The sequence below is a fragment of the Neoarius graeffei genome, chromosome 7 (assembly GCF_027579695.1).
Source record: "Neoarius graeffei isolate fNeoGra1 chromosome 7, fNeoGra1.pri, whole genome shotgun sequence".
Taxonomy (NCBI): domain Eukaryota; kingdom Metazoa; phylum Chordata; class Actinopteri; order Siluriformes; family Ariidae; genus Neoarius; species Neoarius graeffei.
This window is the reverse complement of record NC_083575.1, coordinates 92,486,247-92,503,011: the sequence shown is the minus strand read 5'-3', so window position 1 is coordinate 92,503,011 and position 16,765 is coordinate 92,486,247. Positions and strand designations below refer to the sequence as shown.

At 46.0% G+C, this 16,765-nt stretch overlaps 1 protein-coding gene across 2 annotated transcripts in view; it reads right to left on the bottom strand.

Moving 5' to 3' along the window:
* Positions 1-16,765, bottom strand: part of wdr17 (WD repeat domain 17) — a 391,349-nt gene that overhangs the window by 69,639 nt on the left and 304,945 nt on the right. The gene's annotated exons all lie outside the window — the stretch shown is intronic.

The following is a 16,765-nucleotide window of genomic DNA, read 5'->3' as shown; positions in this document are numbered from 1 at the left end:
TCACTATGGAATGAGTTACTAAACAGAGCGCAGAGGAGCTGACACACTGCGAAGCAAACAGACACTCGGTATTTACATTGGTATTTAGATCTAGCAAAAAAACTGCAACCTCATTTTCCAGATTGAATGGAATACTTGAATGATCGGATGATACACGGACCGTTCTAGGACTACATTCCATCGGAGGCATTGGTGTGTGCAAGGCTCCGTTTCTCTTTCTGATGGGGTGAGTTTATTAATCTAAGGCTGTGTGGTTATTTTTGCATGTAACGGAGAGTGTTGTGGTTTGGTTAAGCCTAGGTCACAACCGGACGTACGATTTTTTGGCCGTGTGATTTTTGGCGTTTCCCAAATCGCTCCGGGTTTTTTTTTTGTTCACGGAGAAAGACACGCGTTGGCCGTAAGTTTGTCTTGCAACCTGAAAAAAACGTAAGCGCCCGTAGAGTTTGTTTGACATGACAAAGAGCCTCTGCGGCCGGTCTGCGGCTCGAAAATCAACACATCACACGCGCGCTCTCGTGCTTTTCACACGCGCGCTCTCGTGCTTTTCACACGCGCGCTCTCGTGCTTTTCACACGCGCGCTCTCGTGCGTTTCATGCGAGCTCTCCGTGTGTTTCTTGCGTTTTTTGCATGTAGACCGGCTGTAGGAGCGCGTACTGTACGGCCGGTTGTGACCGAGGCTTTACATGAAACTAGCGTTGTGTTAGTTGTGTCATCATCGTGCTATCTTTCTTTCTTACGGTGTGAGTAATTTTTCAACCACAAAACGTTAAAGTATACTTTAGGACTTATTTTTGTACTTCATAATTGTGTTGGGCATACTTTGCATGGAAGGAAAATTGACGTGGTGATCTTTGTTTACATGAAAGTAGCATCGTGCTAGCTAGTAGGGGGTAGAGCTTTCCTTAATGTCATGCAAATGAGCACCATTATGTGCCCGCCCTACACCCAGAGTAGCTGAGATGGAAAACTTTGAGGGCGATTTTCTCCCTTTTCTGTTTTAAGAAGTATACACTTTCAAAAGGCCACACATTCTTCAAATATTGTCAGATCTCCACATGGAAGGCATCATTGGAAAGCTTAGAAACTGTACTTTCTGAATCTGTCAATAACTCAAAATGCCCCCGGGCAGACATGTGTCCCTGGAGTCTGTGATCTGCCACATTTTGTTGCATTAATTTTCTGAACATGTTCAAAATTTCAGCGACGAAAGAGCGACACTTTGCGACTCATGCGAGGAAATTGAGAAGCCCTGCGAATGTTTCAAGACACTTTTGAAACTCTCTCACAAATGACGTTCGCAATTTGTCACAAGCTGTTGCAGCCCAGTGAGATACTGGCTTTAGACGCCTTCACGAGCAGTTGGTGATAGGCCGTTCTCTCCAACCATCTCCTGATCTCCTCCAGCTTCCTCTGGTTCTCGAAACGTCTGTCTGAGAGCCCTTTCTCTCCTGTTTCTGCTTCTTGGCTTCTCCTTGCTTCTGTCTTTTTACCTGCTTTCAGGTCTAAATGCACACAGTCCATCACAGATAATTGCTCCTCCGATGTTCCCAAGATGGAAAAAAACCACAACTTTTTTTGTGAAATTTCAATTAATTAATTAACAAATGAACAGTGGCATTTTTATTTAATATCGGCTCCAAATGATGCTCCATAGATCTTTTTAAGTTGTATTCACAGCCAAGACCTATATTTTCACATGACGTCAAACTCCTTGGATTAAATATGGCTCCTTGCTCGAGTTAATGAGAGGACAATCATTTAATGTTGAATATAACAGCATGTCTAATCATGCTTCTTGATGATGTATTCACTTAAAAAAATCCCTTTTTTGTGCACTCAACCTCTAATGGTGATCTAAAAAAACATTAAACCTTTGATTTATTGACTTTCCCAGGGATTCACCATGAGCAACCTGCAGACGCTGAATGAACTGAGTGATCTGAAGAACTCTCGATTTGGTCGACCTTATCCAAGACATGGTCTGAAGCTGCTGTACTGGTTTGCTAATGACTTCCTGTGTTTTAACAACAACGATAAGATGTGTTGGCAATACAATCCAAAATACGGATTCTATGGTTTTCATCGATTTAAGAACAGACTGGACAAAAACGGTGTTCAACTCCTGCCTGATCTGAACCTCAGCTACTACATGGTGGGCAATCTGAACAGCGCAGGAGCAGCCGAGATGCCCGATTACGTCCGGGAAGATTATGGTGGCTTTAAAAAGGATAACAACAAGGACCGTATCATAGTCAGCATTGATGATCAGTGCATAGACAGAGTCTATGTGACTGAGCACAGCGATCGGACAGATTTCAAAAAAGAAGCCACCTACTGCATCAGCAGGGACCTCATTATGATCATCAGGGACATGGAGTTAGAGGACTTTCTCAGGAAAACTGGATATTCAAGATCCATACTGGACTACGGTCAGATAACTGGGTTTTGGAGACCGCAGAAGAACACTGATCCAAGTCCTGAGGAAGATGAAGCCACCAGTTTTTGGGATGATAATGAATCAACAAAGTGCTGCAAATGTGTCATACTTTAGAGTCGCTGTATAAGTGATACAGTACATCATCAAACTGAAAATAACTCTACAGGAGTTTGAGCCAATCACATGATTTCTGTCAGTTCTAAGAAAATCGACAACAGCTAATCTGATCTCTTGCTCTAATCGTAACTGTAGCTCTTCATACAAATAAGACTGTATTACAACACGGCTGATGTGTGTACTCTATAAACTGCATCTCTCATGTGATGATTTTTTTTAACTGAAAATCTCATCTCATCTCATTATCTCTAGCCGCTTTATCCTTCTACAGGGTCGCAGGCAAGCTGGAGCCTATCCCAGCTGACTACGGGCGAAAGGTGGGGTACACCCTGGACAAGTCGCCAGGTCATCACAGGGCTGACACATAGACACAGACAACCATTCACACCCACATTCACACCTACGCTCAATTTAGAGTCACCAGTTAACCTAACCTGCATGTCTTTGGACTGTGGGGGAAACCGGAGCACCCGGAGGAAACCCACGCGGACACGGGGAGAACATGCAAACTCCACACAGAAAGGCCCTCGCCGGCCCCGGGGCTCGAACCCAGGACCTTCTTGCTGTGAGGCGACAGCACTAACCACTACACCACCGTGCCACCCTTAACTGAAAATATCATGGCAATATTAATTTTTTTTCCAAACAAAATGTTTTCTTAAAGCTAGACGGCCTTTTGATTTCATAAAACCAGTGAAATTTAGTTCCCTCTGAAATGTGGTCATTGTGATATATGTTTATTTCTGTAATATCTCACAAAATATCAGGCCATTCTGTGGCTGGGAAGTTATTTAATTTGAGGGGATTAAAGCAAATAATGTGCATGAAATCGCTCGCTTCGCGCAGTCAAGCAGACAGAGGAAGTCCGTGTGTGTGTGCGCATGCGCAGGTTTCCCTTTGAGCGTGCACTGACAGTTCCATCATTCTGTCGCTAAACGAACAGCTGATCACACCGAGGTGCTCACTGAGCGCCCATATTTATTAGTTTGGTCCTGCGTTTCCTTTCCTTCGTATATAACAATGTCTTTTCTTCTCATTTTCCATTACTGTAGTCGATCTTTCACGTTTCATTCACACACTCACGTCCTCCATTTTTCTCTCCTGTTTCAAATTTGTATCCCACAATGCCTTGTGCGAATGGGGAAAGCCCACCACGTGATGCATGACACAGGAAAATATTGGCAGAGAATTTAGGGCCACGTGGCTCTAAATTCATTAATTGTTCTATTTTTTAAAAAAAACCTCATAAAATTAGAAGTCTGTGATTCAAATTCAGTAGCTTTCGGTCCAGTAAACAAAAATAATTGGGTGTCGGGGAAAATTATTTTTATGACCTACACTTGAAAAATCTGAAAGGCAGTCTACCTTTAAATAATGCATTTTTCCCCACAAAATGCTGGTTTCAAAATTATTTGCCCCCTAAGATGGCATATTTGGGCCATTGTAGGTTAAAAAAATTATATATAAGTAAGTAAAGAAGGACGCAAGTAAGTAAATAAATGAATAAATAATAATAATAATAATAATAATAATAATAATAAAAGAAATATGGAGCTGAGGGGGTAATATTCAGGGGGAAAAAACCCTCAGAATATTTCAGAATTTCCAAGATTAAAGTTGTACATTTATGAGAGGGAAAAAAAAAAACCTCTCAGAAATTCTGAGATTAAAAAGTCATAAACTGATGAGAAAACCACCTTGGAAATATAGTAAGGTTTTTTTTTGTGTGTATTCGACAGAGTAATATTGCAAAAATAATAATAAAACCCAACCAACCAACCAACCAACCAACCAACCAACCAACCAACCAAAAATACCCCCTCAGAATTTCCAAGAATAAAATTGTACATTTATGAGGAAAAATAAATAAATAAAAAATTGTTTGAAGTTATAAAGTCACAAATTTGCAAGAAAAAAATCTAAACAAAACAAAACCATAGACTTAAAACTTAAAATTTAATTCCAAGATTAAAAAGTCACAAATTCATGAGAAAAAAAAGTGTTGTTTTTTTTTTTTTTTTTGTCAAGGAACCATAGTGCTTCACTGTACAAGACTGGACTGACATCATCACTCCACAGACACCACAGCTGAGCTAAGAGTTAAGAGAAATACAACATTTCCTTCTTGATCGTGTAATATAAAAGAAAAAAGCACCAAGAGACGTTTCACTACATTTCTCAGAATGCACTGCAGCCAGGAAGTGTGTGATTGTTCTCTCAGATAGTATCTGAGTTTTTTGTTTTTTCCTTGTAAACTTATTTTCTTTGGCATGCTGTTTTCTGAATGGGCACGATTCATAGCAATGTCTCTTCAAAGACCGGACGCTTATAATGATAGTGATTCTGGGCTAAAATCAGAAATATTTCCTTATTACTGTCCGAGTGAAAAGTATAATTTGATTACAGGTTGATCTGACCTTGCAAAGTGAAGATGTAGTTCCTTGACAAAACAAACAAACAAAAAGACCACACTATTTTTCCATGTTTTTTTTTCCCCCATCGTAAATGTATGACTTTAATCTCAGAACTTCTAAGTTGTTTTTTTCTGGAATATTACCCTCATGTCAGCCCCCCCCCCCCAAATAGCCCAAATACACCGTTGTAGCCATCCATTACTTGGCATTTTCATCAATGTTTTTCTCATGATTCCTCAGTGGTGTTGAATTCAGGATTCTGATTGATCAAATGATGTTGATTAACTTTCTAGAAGAGCAGCTTTGACAGCATTGAATCCACAAATCACAGATTTACGTATATTAATTTCCTTGTTCTAAAGCATCACACAGACACTTGTACCGGTATGAAGGACACTTCATATAATCTAATGCTAATAATACCTGGATTTAAAAGCATGTTTTTGATGTAATGGTTGATAAGAGACATTAATTTAATATTGACAAGATGGAAGGAGTCTCCAGTGTCAGTGCTTTGTAACAGTCAGAGGTAAAGCTACAACTTTAAGTTTTCAGACGTGGGGAAACTGTGATTAACTTCAAGAGAGGGAAACGAGACGCTGTCGAGTCTCTGGACTGGAATGTTTATTGCTGCAAGTGAGAACAGGGATTAACTTGTTTTTGCAGAGACATTTCAGAACATTAAATTTAACTATGAATGAATAAAAATGATGTGTCATTCTTTAATAAATATACAATTTACGTGAAATCATGCAGAACTTCTCGTGTACAGTACACGACACTAACGTATTCAGCTTTATTCAGTGTTTTATTCAGTGTCTGTGCTATTAAGTCATCATGAAGCTAGCCTTGTTAACTTATGAAATAATTTAATCTTCACTAAAAGAGAAAGCCATTAACTCCCCACCCCCCCCGAGTCACAATATTCTACACACAGAACCCCAACAGTGTCCTGAATAAACTTTGAACAAACTTACGGCAATAAAATCATTCATTTATTCATTTATACTGATTGAAAATGTCCGATAAGTTGACAGCAGTGTATTGTGAGAAAGGATTAATTATTAATTATTAATGAATTATTTATTGTTAATGAAGTGCTGAGTTGTACCTTTTTCAATGACTGTGATTTTAACAGTGCTTGTAATTTATCAGTGAAGCAGAGCGCCATAGATAAGAGAACATAGTCATGCATTGACCTGATTGTTGAAGACTTTTGTGACCATACAACATCCACAGGGAACCTGATCATAAGTAACTTGCAGAATATTTACACAGAGATGCCCAACATCTGTCGGTGTCAGCCAGGCTTGTAGTACTCAAGTCCAGGACTCGTGCCCTAATTTTAAAGACTCGTGACGTGACTTGGACTTGAGCACTGATGACTCGGACTTGGATTCGGACTCATAAATTGGAGACGAGGACTCAGATTTTTTTCTTTATTTTTTGTAACATGCCATAATTTGGCATAAGATTGTGGCAGCGGGGGCGTGGTCAAGCTTCGGTCTGTGACCGGAGGGCGGAGTCAGGGAAGGTAAGTGGCAGAATCACTGCACCTGAGGTCTATTAACGTGTGTTTGTGTGTCTTCCCCAGTGACCGCGCCCTACTTAAAGAGAGAGCGAGAGCAGAGGGAGAGCTCTCTCCCCAACCAGACGACTTGTGTGTGTGTGTGTGTGTGTGTGTGTGTGTGTGGCCAGGAGAATTAGAGTGTGACTGAAAAGTGCACAGTAAAAGAGTTTTTTTTTAACTTAATTCTGGCCTGCCGTCCTTCTGTGCTCCACCCACTCATTCAAACTGCCATAGTGGTGCCGAAACCCAGGATTGGAGCACAGGAAAAGAACAGCCCCATGGAGTCCTCCCCCTTCACAGACCTGGTCCATGCCCTTGCCACGGCCCAGCAGAGCCAGCACCAGGCGCTAGTCACCCTCCGGAAGGACCAAGAGCACCAGTTCGAGGCCCTGGTGTTGGCGCAGCAGGAAGATCGACAGGCGTTCCGGCACCTCCTCGCGTCGGTGGGGTCCACCACCTCCACTGCTGCGGGCCCTTCTCCCCTCACCCTAACTAAGATGGGCCTGCATGACGACCCTGAGGCCTTCCTCACACTCTTCAAGCAGGCAGCAGAGGCCTTGGGCTGGCCAGTGGAACAGCGCGCGGCGCGCCTCCTCCCCCTGCTAACGGGCAAGACGCAGCTGGCTGTGCTACTGCTCCCCGCCGACTGCCAGCTGGTCTACGCGGACCTTCGCCGGGCTGTCCTCCAGCAGGTGGGGCACACCCCCGAACAACAGCGACAGCGCTTCCGCGTTTGGCCAGCAGCTCCGGGACACCTGCTGGCGGTGGTTGAGGGCCGACAACCGCGACGCCGAGGGAATCATTGATCAGGTGGTACTGGAGCAGTTCATCGCCCACCTACCAGAGGGCACCACAGAGTGGGTCCAGTGCCACCGCCCGGCATCACTGGATCAGGCCATCAAGCTGGCGGAGGACCATTTGGTGGCTGTTCCGACGGCAGGACAGTGGACCTCATCTTCTTCCCTCTCCTCTCTCTCTCTCGCCCCCTCTCCTCCTGTGTCTCGTCCTCGCCCCGTTCCCCCACCGCGGAGACGGGGGCCGGCCTCACCCCAGCCAGCCCGTCGCACCTGCGGTGCCCTTCCGTTTTTCCCTTCTGTGTCTGTCTCTCCCCCCCTTCAGGTGAGTGAGCCCCAGAGCGCCGGTGCAGAGAGGAAGCCCGGGCCGGTTTGCGAGCGCTGTGGGGAGCCGGGCCACCTCCAACAGCAGTGCTCGGCAACGGAAGTGGGCGCGGTGGTTCGGATCCTCGATGTGCCAGGAGCCGCCCTCGATCAGGCCGGAGCATATCGCATAACGGTGAGTATCGAAGGGGATACATATCAGGCATTGGTGGACTCTGGCTGTAATCAGATCTCAATTCACCAAAGCCTGGTGCAAGACGAGGCATTGGGGGGAGCACAGGGGGTGAAGGTGTTGTGTGTGCACGGGGATGTTCACAGCTACCTTTTAGTGTTGGTCCACATTCTTTTCCGAGGGGAAAAATTTAGAGTAAAGGCGGCGGTTAATCCTCACCTCACCCACTCGATAATTCTGGGGACTGATTGGCCAGGATTTGGGGAGTTAATGAGCCATTTAGTGAAGAGTGGGTCCTGCCATAGTTCAGCATGGGGAGGTCCTGGTGTCGCATTGGCGGAAGCAGCTGTTACAGAGCCGTCTACGTCATCTCTGCATCAGAGTGAGGAGCAGCAGGCTCCTCCTCCCTCTCTCAGGGAATCCCTCGCGGATTTCCCATTAGAGCAGTCGCGAGACGAGACTCTGCAGCATGCGTTTGACCAAGTGAGAGTAATCGATGGTCAAACGCTCCAGCCAAACGCCACCCGGTCCTTTGCCTATTTTTCTATTATGAAGGCTAGATTATACCAAGTGATGCAGGACACTCAGACTAAAGAGCAAGTCACGCAGCTTTTGATTCCAAAGAGCCGCCGGGAATTGGTATTCCAGGCGGCTCACTTTAGTCCCATGGCTGGACACTTAGGGCAGGGGATTCATGGCGATGTCCGTAGGTGGTGTACGGCATGCCGCAAATGCCAGTTAGTAAATCCAGTGGCCATTCCAAAAGCGCCTTTGCACCCTCTTCCATTAATCGAGACTCTGTTCGAAAGAATTGGGATGGATCTCGTTGGGCCATTAGATCGGTCAACACGAGGGTACCGCTTTATTTTAGTTCTGGTGGACTATGCAACGCGATGCCCAGAAGCAGTGCCTCTTGGCAATATCTCAGCATGCAGTATTGCGGAAGCGCTCTTCCGCGTCATCTCCCGAGTACAACTGGCGCCCCGAGGTTTCCTTTGCAGTTGCTGGTAGCTCCCGACGATTTTTGTTGATGGTGCCAAGCAGAGTTGTTTTTCATTGAAGAAGCCTGTTAGCCAAAGACAGAGAGGTGAAGAAATTGTCCATAGTTACAGTCCTTCCCTGGTCCATAAATGGTTCCATCAATTTCAAAACAACATTCTCTGACAGCCTCTCTCCCGTCGGATGAGTGGTATCTTTTCCCAAGTAAGGGATGGCATTACACATGTATTTTGTGTCCAGATCTGCTGCAATCCAAAACTTGATTCCAAACTTGTCAGGCTTGGATGCAATGTACTGCAGAAAGGGACAACGAACCTTTGAAGGAAATAACTGCTCATCCACGGTAACATGTTGCCCTGGACTGTAGGACGACACACAATTCTGAACAAACCGCTGCCAGATGTCTGAAATTGCTGCAAATTTGTCCGTTTGTATGCGCTCCTTGCGGGTGTCCTTGTTGTTGAAGCGAAGGTACCGCTTTATTTCAAGAAAGCGGTTATGGGGCATTATGGCTTTGATGTCTGGGTTGCCAAATCTATTGGCCCACATGAGTTGCATGGCACCAATGTAGCCCTTGGCAGCCCTTCGAAAAAGGATCGCGAGGAATGACATCAGGTCGAAGACACTCATCTGCCAGCTGGGATTTGTTCTATGGCCCTCCTGGACTGTGCAGTCTCTGATGGTCAACAACATGCTGATATCCAACAAACACAGGAAGCTTTGAAGGCGACTCGTGATTTTGCGTGCCGCAAACTCTTTTGGACCTCCAGATCCATTGAATGCTGACTGTGGAGTTTCATGAGCAGAAAAGTCTCCAACTTTGTGGTGGAACCACACAGTGCCATCTTTGGCCTTCTCTGTGGATCCAGGTGTTATGCCCACATCTGCAACTTTTTGTTTTTTATTACAAGGGGGGTTGACATGCGTTGTGTCTTCCTCCTCATCTGATGTGGCCTGTGTCTGAACTGTCCTGCTCAATCACATACTTGACCACCTGTCTCCTTGTGCGTCTTTGGAGGGGAGGATTTACTTGTGCAAGAGCAGTCGCATCCTCATCACTCAGTACGTTTACATGCACATCCAAATCGAGCTACTGCCGGTAATCGAGCTAAGGGTCCCAGCAGGGGTGCCAGAGAAATCCAATCCTACATGCACACAAGGAAATCGAGCTATTGTGTGAGGTACATTGTGCACCCGAGCCACAGGTGGTGCTACACGCCCCATCGTGTTGGTACACTTCCGGTTGTCGTCATGAAGAAGAGCTATTCAAGAGTATAAACAAAGTTATCAGTTCCGTGTTCACAAGAAGAGTGTTTGTAGTTTGTATGTATGAACAGAAGTGTTCCTAATAAAGTGGGCGGCTAAGGTGAAGTGTCATGCCGACCGAGGCTGTTTTTTTTTTTTTTTTCGACCGAGGCTGTTGTGTTTCCCGCTTGTGGTCTCGTCACTTCCGGAAGGGGCAGCGCTGAAGTAAGTAGCTCTACTACGTATCTCGATAGGGTTTACATGCACTAAGTCTCATCTCATCTCATTATCTCTAGCCACTTTATCCTTCTACAGGGTCGCAGGCAAGCTGGAGCCTATCCAAGCTGACTACGGGCGAAAGGCGGGGTACACCCTGGACAAGTCGCCAGGTCATCACAGGGCTGACACATAGACACAGACAACCATTCACACTCACATTCACACCTACGCTCAATTTAGAGTCACCAGTTAACCTAACCTGCATGTCTTTGGACTGTGGGGGAAACCGGAGCACCCGGAGGAAACCCACGCGGACACGGGGAGAACATGCAAACTCCACACAGAAAGGCCCTCGCCGGCCCCGGGGCTCGAACCCAGGACCTTCTTGCTGTGAGGCGACAGCGCTAACCACTACACCACCGTGCCGCCCCATGCACTAAGTAGCTCGGCAAAAATCGCATAATCTAGGTTGTGCAGCTCGATTACGAGAAATCAAGTTCGGTTCAATTTCAGCCTAGCTAAGGTGTTTCCATGCCATTTAGAACTGCGATTTCAGTCGAGCAATGGCAGAATTTCGATTTTCTCTATGTGCATGTAAACGCACTGACTTAACGAATCTGTGACAACGTTTTCATTCTGAAATGCGGGTCCACATCTCCACCATCAGATTCACAGTCCGATAGCCTCCTGAGCACTGATCCTTCTTGGTTGCCTTGGTTGTGACATTGTGAAGTCTGGGTCTGCATGCCAGGCATTCCCTATTGTTGTTTCTCGCCCACAACATTCACACCTTTTACGACACTCCCTTCCCCTCCCTTCCTTCATCGAATCTAAATTGTATGATGCCCATTGAGTCTTACAAAAGGGCACATCAGAGGCTATTTCTCAGGTAACACAATTTGTCTTATGCCCTTGTCAAATGCCAGCACGGTTTTTGTTACAAATGTTATAGTGGAAAAATGGCAAATATTTTAGTTATGTGCCTTTGGTACGTATGTGCCTTTTATGGCCAGTGATTCTTACAGAAGGGCACATCAGAGTTGCTGGCCTGCAGAATATCCTGTGTGTGGGAGTGGGGTGCTGGCAGGGACAAAGCTCAATAATTAGGCTTCTTTACACAACAATGGGAGGCAGTTAGTGGTATGTTAGACTTATTCACACATTTGGGAGGGATTTCATTTCAGACTAAAGTCTGCACTTTGGGCCTTCTAGTAAGCCATTTTTGGTTGACAGCATTTCTTTACATGTGCCCAAGACTTTTGCACAGTGCTGTATATCAATGTACACTGTGTTTGTGAATTCTGCATTGAAATAGTTTTGATTTAATAGATGATAGTTTATTTCCTTCTAATTTATTTTGCTAGGACACACCCACTATCTCAGAATGCATCAGTTTCTGTTTCCTGAGTAGTGAGAACATGCAGAAGGAGGAAAAACTGATCTAACCTGTTTGGGATTTTCCCTTTTAACAACATGAGCATTCTATTAGTTTGTATCAGCAGTGTTTTTCCAGCTGTTTATTAAAAGTATGTGCACTGCTGGAATTCCTGTGGCTTTCTGAACCGCTTGGAACAAATCTGTTGCATCTTGGCGACAAGGAATGAGGAAGAGACATAGCTTTGTCAGCTTTGTCAATCGTCTTTTTCCTGATTTTCGTCCATCCTTTTCCCCCCACTGGCAGAAATGTGTTTTTGATCGCATAGAAATACACCAGTAAATTTACCGCCCACTTCATGAGGAATGCCTGCGCACTCGGCGTCCACTTTATTTTTTGGAACACCTTAGCAACAGCCTAACAACAACATACCAACACCTTAATAATGACCTAGCAACAGCCTGGAAACATCATTCCTTTCTAAACTTAATTATTAGCTCATCCAGCTGACAGGTGATGAGTTTATGCCATCATGTGTTGTCCGGCGTCTGTCTGGCATTGTCCACATTTCACGGAAATCACTTCTTTTCTTTCAATTCTTCACCGATTTTTTTTGGCATGAAGGTAGGAGTACCTAAGGTGCATATAACTTCTACCCAGATTTCCATAATTACAATTATTAATGAAGTTATGGACTAATTAAGATTTATGTCTTGCACCTCCACAAAAATCACTTCTTGGTCAATCCCTCGCCATTTTGGATTTTTTCTGGCAAATAGGTCGGTATTCCTAGGGTGGATATCAGTTCTATATATAGCTTGTATATAGTGTACAGTGGTGCTTAAAAGTTTGTGAACCCTTTAGAATTTTCTATGTTTCTGCATAAATATGACCGAAAACAACATCAGATTTTCACACAAGTCCTAAAAGTAGATAAAGAGAACCCAGTTAAACAAATGAGACAAAAATATTATACTTGCTCATTTATTTATTGAGGAAAATAATCCAATATTACATGTCTGTGAGTGGCAAAAGTATGTGAACCTTTGCTTTCAGTATTTTGTGTGACCCCCCCTTGTGCAGCAATAACTGCAACTAAACATTTCCGGTAACTGTTGATCAGTCCTGCACACCGGCTTAGAGGAATTTTAGCCCGTTCCTCCGTACAGAACAGCTTCAACTCTGGGATGTTGGTGGGTTTCCTCACATGAACTGCTCGCTTCAGGTCTTTCCACAACATTTCGATTGGATTAAGGTCAGGACTTTGACTTGGCCATTCCAAAACATTAACTTTATTCTTCTTTAACCATTCTTTGGTAGAACGACTTGTGTGCTTAGGGTCGTTGTCTTGCTGCATGACCCACCTTCTCTTGAGATTCAGTTCATAAACAGATGTCCTGACATTTTCCTTTAGATTTGACTGGTATAATTCAGAATTCATTGTTCCATCAATGATGGCAAGCCGTCCTGGCCTAGATGCAGCAAAACAGGCCCAAACCATGATACTACCACCACCATGTTTCACAGATGGGATAAGGTTCTTATGCTGGAATGCAGTGTTTTCCTTTCTCCAAACATAACGTTTTTCATTTAAACCAAAAAGTTCTATTTTGGTCTCATCCGTCCACAAAACATTTTTCCAATAGCCTTCTGGCTTATCCACATGATCTGCAGCAAACTGCAGACAAGCAGCAATGTTCTTTTTGGAGATCAGTGGCTTTCTCCTTGCAACCCTGCCATGCACACCATTGTTGTTCGGTGTTCTCCTGATGGTGGACTCATGAACATTAACATTAGTCAATGTGAGAAAGGCCTTCAGTTGCTTAGAAGTTACCCTGGGGTCCTTTGTGGCCTTGCCGACTATTATACGCCTTGCTCTTGGAGTGATCTTTGTTGGTTGACCACTCTTGGGGAGAGTAACAATGGTCTTGAATTTCCTCCATTTGTACACAATCTGTCTGACTGTTGATTGGTGGTGTCCGAACTCTTTAGAGATGGTTTTGTAACCTTTTCCAGCCTGATGAGCATCAACAACGCTTTTTCTGAGGTCCTCAGAAGTCTTCTTTGTTCGTGCCATGATACACTTCCACAAACATTGTTAGGACTAGGACTGTTTTGGCCTCTAGAGGCCGCTGTTATTTCCTTTTCATGTCGTGTTTATTTTGGCCTCTAGAGGCCGCCACTGTTCCTGTGTTTTGTGTTTGTGTTAATTGCCTAATTATCTTCACCTGTGTCCTTAATTAGTTTGTGTATTTATACCCCTGAGTTCAGTCGTCTTGTCACGGAGTCTTTGTGCTGTTATGTTTATCTCCAGTTTCCTTTGTACTGTGTTTTTTGATCTTCTTAGCTTTTGAATTTTTGCACTTTGCTTTTCTTTTGGATTATACTCTTTGGTTTTTTTTGTCTTTTGTTTTGCCCTGTATATAGTGTATATAGTTTAAATAAACCTTTTGATTCTTTTTCTACTTCCGCCTCACGCCTCTGCATTTGAGTCATCCCCCTGGTGGCCTAGTGGGGGTTTGCTGGATTATCACACCAACGAACCAGGTTTGAATCCCAGCAAAACCCTAACAGAAAGACTCCGTCATGACCGACTCAGCAGAGGCTGCTTCAACTGTCTACCCGGCCAACCTTCAGGGAATTATGGCAGCTTTGACACGCTTTGGAGCGACCATGGACGCTCATGGACGTACGCTCACCAGCCAACGTGAGGCCCTCGCTCGCCACGAGGAACTGCTTCAGCAAATTGGGAAAACCCTGGCACAGCTGACATCTCTGCCTGCATCTCCTGCTCCTGATCCAGTTCCTGATCCAGCTCCCACTCCTGCTCCAGTGCCTCCTGCAATGCTGCCTTCTTCACCTCGCGAACCCAGCCTTCCTGCACCACAGAGGTATGACGGCAAGCACAGTGAGTGCCGAGAGTTCCTTACCCAGTGTCAACTCACCTTTGAGCTTCAGCCTACCACCTACACTACGGATCGCCGCAAGATTGCCTTTGTGATCACCTTATTAGCTGGTAAGGCGCGAGCCTGGGCTACTGCTATCTGGCAAAGACAGGGACCTGAGTGCTTTGATTTCCAGCTGTTTTCTGAAGAGATGCTTCGGGTCTTCGATCAGGCAGACATCAGTACCGACGCAGCCCGAAAGCTCATGTCCATCCGGCAAGGAGGAAGCGTCGCAGATTACGCCATCTCGTTCCGAACACTCGCAGCAGTAAGTGGATGGAACGAGACTGCCCTGGTGTCAGCCTTCCACCATGGTCTGTCTGACCCCATCAAGGACGGTCTGGCCTCTATTGGATGCCCAAGTGACCTCGAAACCCTCATCTCACATGCTATTCGTCTGGACAACAGGATGAGAGAACGCCACCAAGCCTTGAGCCCCCCCAGCCTCCCTACCTCTACCTGGAGACCGTCTACCTCCTTCAGTGACTGTCCAGAACCCATGCAAGTGGGTCGTACTCGCCTCTCCGCATCTGAGAGGGAGCGCAGAAGGAGGGACAAGTGCTGCATCTACTGTGGCAAGCCTGGTCACTTCCGAGCATCATGTCCCGAACTCTTGGGAAAAGGACCGCCCCGTCCAGCCGAGGGAGGGTTGTGACGGGGCCTACCCTCTCTCCCGGACTCCCTGGCCAAGGAATCTACATCCCGGTCTCCATCTCCTGGGGTGAGTCTGTCCACTCTTGTCAAGCTTTGATAGACTCAGGGGCGGCTGGGAACTTTATGGATATTCACTTCGCCCAAAGCATCAATATTCCGACTGCACCTCTTGAAGTCCCACTGTCTGTGTCTGCCCTCGATGGCCAAGCGTTAGGTGATGGAAGAGTCACCCAAGTTACTTCTCCAGTTTTCCTCCAGTCTCAAGGTCACAAGGAAGAAATATCCCTGCACCTGATTCCTTCACCTGAGTTCCCAGTTATTCTAGGCCTTCCTTGGCTTACTCGCCACAACCCTCGCATAGACTGGGTAACAAGCCAGGTTGTGGAATGGGGCCCTGCATGCCATGCCTCTTGTCTGCTCTCTAGCTCTCCTGTGTCTCCTGCCGAGCCCCCTGATCTCACCGAGTTATCTCAAGTTCCCACAGAGTACTGGGATCTCAAGGAGGTATTCAGCAAGAGCAGGGCCGCCGTTCTTCCTCCGCACCGGGCCTACGACTGTGCCATCGACTTGCTCCCTGGGACTACCCCTCCTCGTGGCAGACTGTTTTCACTCTCTCAGCCAGAACGCAAGGCCATGGAGGAATACCTCAAAGATGCCCTGGTCTCTGGGTTTATTCGACCCTCCACTTCACCTGCTGGAGCCGGCTTCTTCTTTGTCGGCAAGAAGGATGGGGGGCTCCGACCATGTATTGATTACAGGGGCCTGAATAAGATCACTGTGCGCAACCGATATCCCCTTCCGCTGATGTCCACAGCTTTCGACCTGCTCCAAGGCGCCACCGTCTTCACCAAGTTGGACCTACGGAACGCATACCACCTCATCCGTATCCGACAGGGAGACGAGTGGAAGACTGCCTTTAACACCCCGTCTGGGCACTACGAATACCAGGTGATGCCCTTCGGACTCACCAACGCACCAGCTGTTTTTCAGGCCCTAATCAACGACGTCTTAAGGGACATGATTAACCTATACGTTTTTGTCTACCTCGACGACATCCTTATCTTTTCCAAGACCGTGCAGGAGCACCGCCACCATGTCCGCCAGGTTCTCCAGAGGCTGCTACAGAACAATCTGTTCGCCAAGGCCCAGAAATGCGAATTTCATGTTCCCGAGGTCTCCTTTCTGGGATTTATTGTACGGACAGGCCAACTCCAAATGGACCCTGCCAAGACCCTGGCCGTCCGGGACTGGCCTACTCCCAAGTCCGTTAAGGAGGTTCAGCGGTTCTTAGGATTCGCTAACTTCTACCGCAAGTTCATCAGGAACTTCAGTTCTGTGGCAGCACCCATGTCAGACCTCACCAAAGGGACAGGTGGATCTTATGGCTGGTCTCCTCAGGCAGAAAAGGCGTTCAAAGACCTCAAGGACCGCTTCTGCACGGCACCCATTCTGGTTCTCCCGGACACCTCCCAACCATTCATCGTGGAGGTGGACGC